General features: G+C 36.5%; 1 non-coding gene across 1 annotated transcript; it reads left to right on the top strand.

Annotated features, from left to right (window-relative positions):
- The first annotated feature begins 710 nt into the window (after positions 1 to 710).
- LOC112788763 (small nucleolar RNA R71) lies at positions 711 to 818 on the top strand. Its single transcript, XR_003196113.1, has one exon. It is a non-coding gene; the product is annotated as a small nucleolar RNA R71 (small nucleolar RNA).
- The last annotated feature ends 10,932 nt before the right edge of the window (positions 819 to 11,750 follow it).

The raw sequence follows: 11,750 nt of genomic DNA, 5'->3' as shown, positions 1-11,750 counted from the left end.
TTGCTTGGGAGAGTACTGGGAGGGATTTCAGTGATCCTTTTACTCAGCTGGCCCACTTGTGCTTCCAAATTTCTAATGGAAGACCTTGTTTCATTCATGAAGCTCACAGTGGCCTTGGATAGATCAGAGACTAGATTTGCTAAATTAGAAGCATTTTGTTCAGAGTTCTCTGTCTGTTGCTGAGTGGATGATGGAAAAGGTTTATTATTGTTAAACCTATTTCTTCCACCATTATTAAAGCCTTGTTGAGGCTTTTGATCCTTCCATGAGAAATTTGGATGATTTCTCCATGTTGAGTTATAGGTGTTTCCATAAGGTTCACCTAAGTAATTTACCTCTGCTATTGCAGGGTTTTCAGGATCATAGGCTTCTTCTTCAGAAGATGCCTCTTGAGTACTGTTGGATGCAGCTTGCATTCCATGCAGACTCTGAGAGATCATATTGACTTGCTGTGTCAATATTTTGTTCTGAGCCAATATGGCATTCAGAGTATCAACTTCAAGAACTCCTTTCTTCATAGGCGTCCCATTATTCACAAGATTCCTTTCAGAAGTGTACATGAACTGGTTATTAGCAACCATGTCAATGAGTTCTTGAGCTTCTGTAGGCGTTTTCTTTAGGTGAATGGATCCACCTGCAGAAGTGTCCAGTGACATCTTTGATAGCTCAGATAATCCATCATAGAATATATCCAGGATGGTCCATTCTGAAAGCATATCAGAGGGACACTTTTTGGTCAACTGTTTGTATCTTTCCCAAGCTTCATAGAGGGATTCACCTTCTTTCTGTTTGAAGGTTTGAACATCAGCTCTAAGCTTGCTCAGCTTTTGAGGAGGAAAGTACTTGGCTAAGAAAGCCGTGACCAGCTTATCCCAAGAGTTCAGGCTGTCTTTGGGTTGAGAATCCAACCATAATCTAGCTCTGTCTCTTACAGCAAAAGGGAAAAGTATGAGCCTGTAGACTTCAGGATCTACTCCATTAGTCTTAACAGTATCACATATCTGCAAGAATTCAGTTAAGAACTGAAAAGGATCTTCAGATGGAAGTCCATGAAACTTGCAGTTCTGCTGCATCAGAGAAACTAATTGAGGTTTCAGCTCAAAATTGTTTGCTCCAATGGCAGGAATGGAGATGCTTCTTCCATGTAAATTGGAATTAGGTGCAGTAAAGTCACCAAGCATCTTCCTTACATTATTATTATTTTCGGCTGCCATCTCCTTTTTCTGTTCGAAAATTTCTAAAAGGTTATCTCTGGATTGTTGTATTTTAGCTTCTCTTAATTTTCTCTTCAGAGTCCTTTCAGGTTCTGGATCTGCTTCCACAAGAATGTTCTTATCCTTGCTCCTGCTCATATGACAAAGAAGAGGGCATAGAAAAATAATAATAATAATAATAGAGATCCTTTTTACCATAGTATAGGGATCCCTGTGTGAGTAGAAGAAGAGGGGGAGACAAAGAATGTAATATAATGGAAGAAACACAACTGTGAGGATGGCAGAGATGTGAGATGAGATGTTAGGATATGAATGAATAAATAGAATAAGATGGGGGAGGGATAATTTTCGAAAATTATTTTGAAAAAGAGTTAGTGATTTTCGAAAATGGTTTTTGAAAATTGTTAGTATTTTTTTCGAAAAATTTTTTTAAAATCAAAAATAAAAAATAAAAATAATTAGTTAATTAAAAAGAAATTTTGAAAAAGAGGGAAGATATTTTCGAAAATTAGAGAGAGAGAGTTAGTTAGGTAGTTTTGAAAAAGTTAAGAAACAAACAAAAAGTTAGTTAGTTAGTTGAAACAAATTTTGAAAAGATAAGAAGTTAGGAGGTTAGAAAAGATATTTTGAAACCAACTTTTTGAAAAAGGTAAGATAAGAAGATATTTTAGAAATTATTTTTGAAAAAGATTTGATTTTTAAAATCACAATTAATGACTTGATTCACAAGAAATCACAAGATATGATTCTAGAACTTAAAGTTTGAATCTTTCTTAACAAGCAAGTAACAAACTTCAAATTTTTGAATCAAAACATTAATTGATTATGTTATTTTCGAAAATTTGGTATAAAAATAAGAAAAAGATTTTTGAAAAAGATTTTGAAAAAGATAATATTTTCAAATTGAAAATTTGATTTGACTCATAAGAAACAACTTGATTTTAAAAATTTTTGAAAAAGTCAACTCAAATTTTCGAATTTGATGAGAGAAAAAGGGAAAGATATTTTTTTGATTTTTTGAAATTTTTATGAAAAACATGAAAATTATGCAATGCATGAAATTTTTAGATCAAAACAATGAATGCATGCAAGAATGCTATGAATGTCAAGATGAACACCAAGAACACTATGAATGTCAAGATGAACATCATAGACACAATTTTGAAAAATTTTTAATGCAAAGAAATCATGCAAGACACCAAACTTAGAATTCTTTAATGCTTAGACACTAAGAATTCAAGAATGCATATGAAAAACATGAAAAGACACAAAACAAAAAATCATCAAGATCAAACAAGAAGACTTACCAAGAACAACTTGAAGATCATGATGAACACTATGAATGCATGGAAATTTTTGAAAAAATGCAAGATGCATATGCAAGTGACACCAAACTTATGATATGACTCAAGACTCAAACAAGAAACACAAAATATTTTTTTTTATGATTTTCTAATTTTTTTGGATTTTTTTCGAAAATTATATGAAAAAGAAGAAATTAGGATTCCAAAATTTTTAATATGAATTCCAGGAATCTTGCATTCTTAGTCTAAAGCTTCAATCCAGGAATTAGACATGACTCACTAGCCAGCCAAGCTTTCAATGAAAAGCTCCGGTCCAAAACACTAGATATGGCCAATGGCCAGCCAAGCTTTTAGCATGTAATTCAGACATGACATGCCTGACATACCCTACAGTCGTATAAGAGCTGATGGTTGGAAGCCTCAGTCCAAAAGAATTTAGACATGGCTTTACAGCCAGCCAGGCTTCACATGCTTCATGAAACACTAGAATTCATTCTTTAAAAATTTTGAATAAATTTTTGAAAACATTTTTATTATTATTTTTTTTTCGAAAACAGATGAGAAAATTTTTTGAAAGATTTTTGAAAAATTTTTGAAAAGAAAACAAAAAAGAAAATTACCTAATCTGAGCAACAAGATGAACCGTCAGTTGTCCAAACTCAAACAATCCCCGGCAACGGTGCCAAAAACTTGGTGCATGAAATTGTGATGTCCAGGTTCAAACAATCCCTGGCAACGTGAGCAACTTGGTACGCGCAATCGTGATTACACTTTGATTATGTAAAATTCATGGCTCTTTCTTTCCCTGGCAATGGCGCCAAGAACATGGTGCCAATACCATGGTTCACAACTTCGATACAACTAACCAGCAAGTGCACTGGGTCGTCCAAGTAATACCTTACGTGACTAAGGGTCGAATCCCACGGAGATTGTTGGTATGAAGCAAGCTATGGTCACCTTGCAAATCTCAGTCAGGCAGATATAAATTGATAAGGATGTTTTCGAATAATAAATAATAGAATAGGGATAGAGGTACTTATGTAAATCATTGATAGGAATTTCAAATAAGCGAATGGAGATGCTTTTCGTTCCTCTGAACCTCTGCTTTCTTGCTATCTTCATCCAATCAGTCTTACTCCTTTCCATGGCTGGCTTTATGCAAGGGCATCACCGTTGTCAGTGGCTACATCCCCTCCTCTCAGTGAATAATATGCTCACGCACCCTGTCACGGCACAGCCATTCATCTGTCGGTTCTCGATCATGCTGGAATAGGATTCACCCTCCTTTTGCGTCTGTCACTAACGCCCAACAATCGCGAGTTTGAAGCTCGTCACAGTCATTCAATCATTAAATCCTACTCGGAATACCACAGACAAGGTTTAGACTTTCTGGATTCTCTTGAATGCCGCCATCATTCTAGCGTACGCCACGAAGATTCTGATTAAGAGATCTAAGAGATATTCATTCTAGCTTATTTCATGTAGAACGGAAGTGTTTGTCAGGCACGTGTTCATAGGGGAGAATGGTGATGAGCGTCACACATAATCATCACCTTCATCACATTCTTGGGTGTGAATGGATATCTTAGAAGCGAAATAAGATGAATTGAATAGAAAACAGTAGTACTTTGCATTAATCTTTGAGGAACAGCAGAGCTCCACACCTTAATCTATGGAGTGCAGAAACTCTACCATTGAAAATACATAAGTGAAAGGTCCAGGCATGGCCGAGATGGCCAGCCCCCTAAAACGTGATCAATAGTCTCCTAAGATGAACAATGGATTAAAACTGAGACCAAAGATGCCTAATACAATAGTAAAAGGTCCTATTTATAATAAACTAGCTACTAGGGTTTACATGAGTAAGTAATTGATACATAAATCCACTTCCTGGGCCCACTTGGTGTGTGCTTGGGCTGGGCTTGAGTGTTTGCACGTGTAGAGGTCCTTCTTGGAGTTGAACGCCAGTTTTTGTGCCAGTTTGGGCGTTCAACTCTGGTTTTGGCTCCTTTTCTGGCGCTGGACGCCAGGTTTGGGTAGAAAGCTGGCGTTGAACGCCAGTTTACGTCGTCTATTCTTAGCCAAAGTATGGACTATTATACATTGCTGAAAAGCCCTGGATGTCTACTTTCCAACGCAATTGGAAGAGCGCCATTTTGAGTTCTGTAGCTCCAGAAAATCCACTTTGAGTGCAGGGAGGTCAGAATCCAACAGCATCAGCAGTCCTTCTTCAACCTCTGAATCTGATTTCTACTCAAGTCCCTCAATTTCAGCCAGAAAATACCTGAAATCACAGAAAAACACACAAACTCATAGTAAAGTCCAGAAATGTGAATTTAACATAAAAACTAATGAAAACATCCCTAAAAGTAACTAGATCCTACTAAAAACATACTAAAAACAATGCCAAAAAGCGTATAAATTATCCGCTCATCAAGCACCAGGTCACGTTGGTTGAACACCCCAAGCAAATGGACAAGTAGAAGCTACGAATAAAGTCGTGTTGGCCGGGTTAAAACGCCGACTATAAGATGCAAAGGGAGCATGGGTAGATGAGCTTCCTCAAGTCTTGTGGGCATATCGGACAATCCCTCACTTAACAATAGGGGAATCTCCTTTTTGACTTGCTTACAGCATAGAGGCCATGATACCTATAGAAGTCAATAAAGAATTTCCAAAGATTAGATTCTATGATGAGGTAAGAAATATTCAAGCTTAAAAGGAAGAACTTGACCTCTTTCCAAAAGTCTAAGAACAAGCTCGGATAAAGGAAGAAGCCTTGAAGCAAAGAATGGCCTTAAGGTATAACAAGAGGGTCGTTAAAATAAGCTTTGCCACGAACGACCTCATATTGATCCGAAATGACATCAGAACACAAAAGTCGGGTGAAAGAAAGTCGGTTACAAACTAAAAAGGACCTTATAAGATCACGGAGGTTATAGAAAAAGGGTTACTACAAAGTGTCTGACCTGAAGGGGAACAAGCTTCCAAGGTCGTGGCACGCATATAACTTAAAACGCTACTATAGTTAGAATGTGCACCTTGCTCCCTGGTGTGTACTCTTTTTCTCGACTTCATGGTTTTCTCTCGAGAAGGGTTTTCCTGAAGGGTGTTTTAATGAGGCACCATAGCAAGGCTAAGGGTAAATGAAAAACTCTTAGTAACAAAGCTTATGTAAATAATTTTTTCTTATTAATGAAAATTCATCTTCTCAGAAAGTTTTCCATTTCAAACGCACTAATTTAAGCTCGAAAAACCACAAAAATCATTGCCCGACCTATATGATCGGTAAGATGAAGTGACGAGGTACAAATTAGTGTAAGAAGTTATATAAGCAGATTGTGGTCCAACCTCATTCGAAACTTAAGAGTAAAAAAGGGGTGGATCTAAAACAAATTGCAAAAGTAACTTGTTAAAACAAACTACTTAAAGTCGGAATAAAACTAAGGGAAGTACATAATCCCGATTATACAAAAAGATCAATAAGGGACCGACTTACTTCAACCGACATCTTTAGCAACTTAAAAAAAATTATCATTAAAAGCTATCAAGTGAGTTAGGTTTTTTTTTCACAAAAAGCTAAAGAAACAGCCACGCCAAGCAACGTTAAAGCAACATTATCCATACTAAACTACCTCATACCAAAAAAGTGGGAAAAAGTTTTTAAGAATAACAAAATAAAAATGAAATTATTCCAAACTACAAATATTACAAAGCCAAATTGTTCGTAAAGACCCACAAGAAGGATGTGTTCACTGGAAGTCATGTCTTCGGGTTGTGCAGAAGAGGTTGGAAGAATTTCTAGCTGAGAAAGAGCAAGCTCATCGTCCACTTGAGGAGCTCCCTTAGCTAGGACTTCAGAAGCCTTCGGGTCGGGCATAGGAGTGTCTTCCTCCTCCTCAGGCACAGTGATTATCTTCCCATTCACCACAACGTTGTCAGAACTAATGAGCGAGAGGTCCTCCTCGGGAGCTATAACTCGGAACTGAGCCTTCAAATTTTCAACTAACTCATCCATTCCTTCAACTATAGTCGCCTCCATCTCCACATATTTCTCCCTAGACTTTACAACCTCATCCACCAGATCAAGCTTTTCCCCAAAGACTCTAGTGTAACTCTCTTCAGCCTTCTTTTTTAAGCCCTCTGCCATAGCTAAGGCAGCCTCAGATTGTTTTATCCTCTCTCAAGCCTTGCCAAGGTCAGAAATAAGTGACTCTTTCTCACCCTCCAACTCCTTTTTGATTCCCTTAAGGACGCCACTTCAGCTTGTAGATCAGTCAAAGTACGCTGAATGACACCAAGGGGAGTCTTCTCCAACTCTCTCAATAAAGCTGCAGACACCCTGGCCGTCCGAATTCCACCTCGGGCAAGTACATGAAGATGGACTTTTACAAAAATATCATCCATGCTAATAAAGCTACTAGGAAGGATGTGTTTCTGATGAGTCCATATTTTATGATATATTTTGGTTTGATTTGAGTGGATTTCATCATAAACCCACATTTATTCACCTAAATAGCATGCTTTTGAGATTTCTTCCTAAATTGTGCTTGAAAGTGAAAACATACTCTTTTGTGCTTAATTTAGTAAATTTTATTCACTTTAATCCCATTTGGTGCCTTGACATATTTGTTAAGTGATTTTTAGGTTTCCAAGGTAAATATGGGTTGAAGAAGTGAGGAAAAGAGCATGCAAAAGGGAAGAATTCAAGAAATGAAGGATTTGGAAGGCTGCCAGCCCTGACCTCTCTGTACTAAATTCGTCATAACTTGACCTACAGAGGTCCAAATGAGGCGGTTCCAGCGGCATTGGAAAGTTAACGTTTGAGACTTCAAAATGATATGCAATTTGCTATAGTGGACATAAGTCTAAGTATGCGTAAGCACAGGTACTTGTGCGTACGCACAAGTCAGGATTTAGCATGTGTGCGAACGCACACATCTATTTGTGCGTCCGCACAGGTCCCTGCACGTGACCTCATTAATTACAACTCGCTGACACCGATTTCTGGACCCCCAAAATCCAATCCAACTCATTTTTTGAAGCTATTTAAGGCCAAATTGAAGAAGGATGAAGGGGGGCAATTAGGTTTAGTTTTTATGATGTTTTATCTTAGTTTCTAGAGAGAGAAGCTCCCCCCTCTCTCTAGAATTAGGGTTCTTTAGTTTAATTTCTTGTAATTTCTACTTTTAATTCTTGTTTCTATTTACTTTTCCTTGTCATTTATTGTTATTGCTTCTTGTTCTTCCTCATTTCTCTTGTTATTTTCTTTATTTTGTCAATTTATGTTTTATAAAACTCTTGTTACATTTTACTTTCAACTAATGCAAATTTATGTTTCCATGTCATTTATTACTTTCTTTAGTTGTTATTGTTATTTTCTTGCTTTGGTAGCTTTAGAATTTATTTTAATGCATTTTAATATTATTTTATTCTCATACACATCAAGTGTTTGATAAAATGCTTGGCTTAGTTTTTACTTAGTTTTTCTTCACTCTTGGCTTGGAATTGTTGACTTTGGTGTTCCTTGAGTCATTGATGTCCATTCTTGTTTGATATATTAGAGTAGTTAGTTGATTTGGTCTCCCTTCACTCTATGTGACCCCTTAGTGTTGACATAGGACTTAGGGATTGAAATTAACTATGCCTATTTGACTTATCTTCGATGTAAGGTTGACTAAGTAGGATTAACTCTTCATAATCATCATGTGTTTGTGGTCAATGTCTAGGATAGATAACCTTAGCTCTCAATTACTTGCCAAGATATTTTCTTGCATTTGAAGTTTCCTTTCCTTGCATATAATTGCTTTGACTTTTATTGCTTTGATGTTTAATTTCTTGCACGTTTAATTCCTTGGTTGAGAAATTGGATGTTTGGGTGGAATTGAGTTGTGGATGTCCATTCCGCATTGTGTGAGAATAGTTAATTGGTTTGGTTTTCATTGACACTAGTCTTTCACTAAGTAATTAGTGAGTTGACTAGGACTTATGGATTGAGATCAATTACGTCTTTTGACTAATTCTCAAGGAGGATTGATTGATTTGGATTGATTCCACACAATTACCATGTTTGTGGTCCACAACTAGGATAGGAAACCTAGATTACTCACTTCTTGCCAAGTGTCCTTTAATTGCTTTCTTTTCAATTCCTTGCATGCTTGTTTCAATTCTCGCTATTTACATCTCTTGCTCTCTTGCATTCACAATTCCCCATGATCTCTCTCATAGCCAATAATTATACATTTCATTGCAACTCCTAGGGAAGATGACCCGGGAGCTAAACACTCTCGGTTTATATTTTGTATTGGATTTATTATTTGATCTTGGGAATCAATTGTTGGTCTAGACTATACCTTCAACGATGGAATTCTATTTTGTGAAAATCTAGACTAACAATAGTTCTCTTATCAAATTTGGCGCCGTTGCCGGAGAGTTGCAATAGTGTATGTTTTTGGCTATTGTAAATATGTGAATATGTGAATAGTTTGTTTTTGGTTGATTGTACATATGTTGCTTGCTTATTTTTGGTTATTGTAAATATGTTAATATATAAATAGCTTGCTTTTTGGTTGTCTTTGTTAATGGTTAGGATTGGGATTCCGGAGGACAATGCAAATTCTAGCATTGGTGGAAAAGTCAAGCACAAGCCACCATAGCAAAGGCTCTCCCAATTGTCTAACTTAAAGACATTACATAAAAGTGTTTGGTAGCATTGTTCTAACTTTTCTCTTTTGTATATATTTTTTACTTATTTGCTTTTTGTTATGCTTGGTTAGCTTAGAAATAGTTTAATTTTGAGTTAGTTGAGTTAATTTTGGTTTGGATCATGAATTTATGGGTTCTTGCATGTTTTGGTGTTGAGTTTTGATTGAGCTAAGGCTTGGTACCTTAGATTTTTTGAAGAAAATTTTTTGGGAAAAACAGGGCATGTGCGTGCGCACGCACACAACAACAAAAATTCACCTTCTGTGCGTACGCACCCAGCTGTGCGTACGCACAGATGCCTTTATGCCCTTTGTTTGCAATGTCAGCACGCCTTGTGCGAATGTATTCCCCTATTTTCTGTGACCTGTGCGCGCGCACACATGCTCTTTTTCGCACTCTTTGTGCGAACGCACAGACGTGTGCGCCCGCATGCCAACTTTCTTCCCTTCTGGTGGGAGCGTTGGCACAGCCTGTGCATCTGAACCCTTGCCCCTTATGCTCTTGTGCATGCACACGGACTTGTGTGTGCGCGCACACATGATCCTTTCCTTAAAAAAAAAGAGTCTTTTGTGCGCTCGCACACTCTCCCTTTTTCACCTTGTGTGCGTATGCACACATCCCTGTGCGTACGCACGCCCCTGTTTTCTCACAACTACACTTCTTTTCTTCTCTTCTCTCTACTTCTTCTCTTCTTCTTTCTTTCACCTCTATCTTCTCTTGCTTTTACCCTCTTCTCTACTTGTTTACTTGGTTTCATTGCATCTCATTTTTGTTTTAGTAATTATATTAGTTTTAGTTTAAGTGTTTTTGATTAAATAAGTTGCAAGTATTTGCTTAATGTTGATTGGGTTGCTTCTTGATTGAAATTCATCAATACACTTATACTTTGCCTTCAATTACTATCACCTAATTAGATTGGCACATTTGCATTTTATTATATATTAGGTGAAACTTTTATGAGTGCACATGAAATTTAGTGAATTGAATTGAATCGCTTGTTCATCATGGTTTTTAAGTCAATATAATCACATCACAAGGTCCTTGTTTCTTGTTAATGCTTTGCATTTGTTTGAGTTGACTTGGCTTGATCCTATCAAGACTTGTCACTTTTTTGTAACAAACACCTTAGCCATGTGATTATTTGATTTTTCCTAAGGATCGATAAGTAATTCTCTTTTCATTATTGAATTGGTTATTACTTGTTGTGCTATTTTATTAATTTTTCTCTTTCACGTGCACAACTTTAATATCTAATAATTCTACATTCAGTTCACTCTTGTTGTAGTTGCCTAAGTTGCATGTGCTTGAATGACACTCATCTCTTAGTTGCATCTTAGGCCATTTAATTGAGGAACTTATTCTTACTTTTTGATTGTGTGGATGCCACATTAGCCGGCCGTTGTGTGTATCCCATACCACTATGCAAAATTCCTCAATTAGATGCTTATTTATTCTCTCCTTCACCCTTTTATGCTACTTGCCTTATGATTCCTAATTATACCTTATTGACTCTTTTTGAGGATGAGACAAATAAAGCATGGAGCCGGGAGAGGAGAAGGACACCGAGGATGGAGGTGCCAAGAATGCATTGAACTCGGTGATTTCCACATAACCCAAGCCCCTGATCCGCCAACCGAAGGTGAAGCTCTTGAGAGACATTCTCCTCGAATTTTGTTTGTGCACGGAGGACCGTGCAACGCTTAAGTGTGGGGGAGGATTCGCTATTTTGGGGTGTAAACTTTCTTTTCCCAAACACCTTGCACTTTATTTTTACTTTTTTTTAGTAGCTTTCCTGTATATATTTGAAGTGTTTTTTACTGTTGCATTGCATTTTCCTTTGGTATATATATCATAGCTTATATCTTGCTATTGCATGTTGCATTTTTGCATCTTTTCCTTAGTATATATTTTATAGATAGAAGTTGTGATTGGATGATGTGAATAGTATAATGCCTAGTCAATTTTGTCCTAATTGTTCATGTTAATTTTTGCTTGTTGAAAATTAGGAATAGAACTAGGAAAGATTTTGAAATTGCATCCATCACAACATACATACATACATACATACATACATATAGTAAATAAGTTTTGGTAAAACAACAAAGAATTTTCAAGAAATCTCTTTGTGGGCATTCCATTGATTAGATTTGAAAATTATTTTTGAACTTGCTTGAAGTATCTTTTTATGGAACATAGAAAAGAGCTTGAACAAATACCAAGTGAGATTTGAGCTTAAATTGTGTGGTTGCATATTTTCAATCACAATTTTTGTTCTTGTGTGTTATAAACTCCTTTTATAATTGTGATCTTAGATTTTCTTTAGTCTATATGTCCTATATTTGTTATTTTGAATTACATTTAGTATGATTGAGGCCATCTTTGTATAGCTCACTAACCCATATGGCCAACCCTTGCATCTATCTTTGTAAACCACTTTTTGAGCCTTTAATTCCCCTTTGTTCTCATTATAAGCACATCATTCACCCTAAGTGAAAAACTATTATGTCCATTAATTGTATCTTTGATT

Source organism: Arachis hypogaea, chromosome 20, assembly GCF_003086295.3.
Source record: "Arachis hypogaea cultivar Tifrunner chromosome 20, arahy.Tifrunner.gnm2.J5K5, whole genome shotgun sequence".
Lineage (NCBI taxonomy): Eukaryota > Viridiplantae > Streptophyta > Magnoliopsida > Fabales > Fabaceae > Arachis > Arachis hypogaea.
The sequence above is the reverse complement of the archived record's forward strand: the minus strand, read 5'-3'. Positions and strand labels throughout refer to the sequence as shown.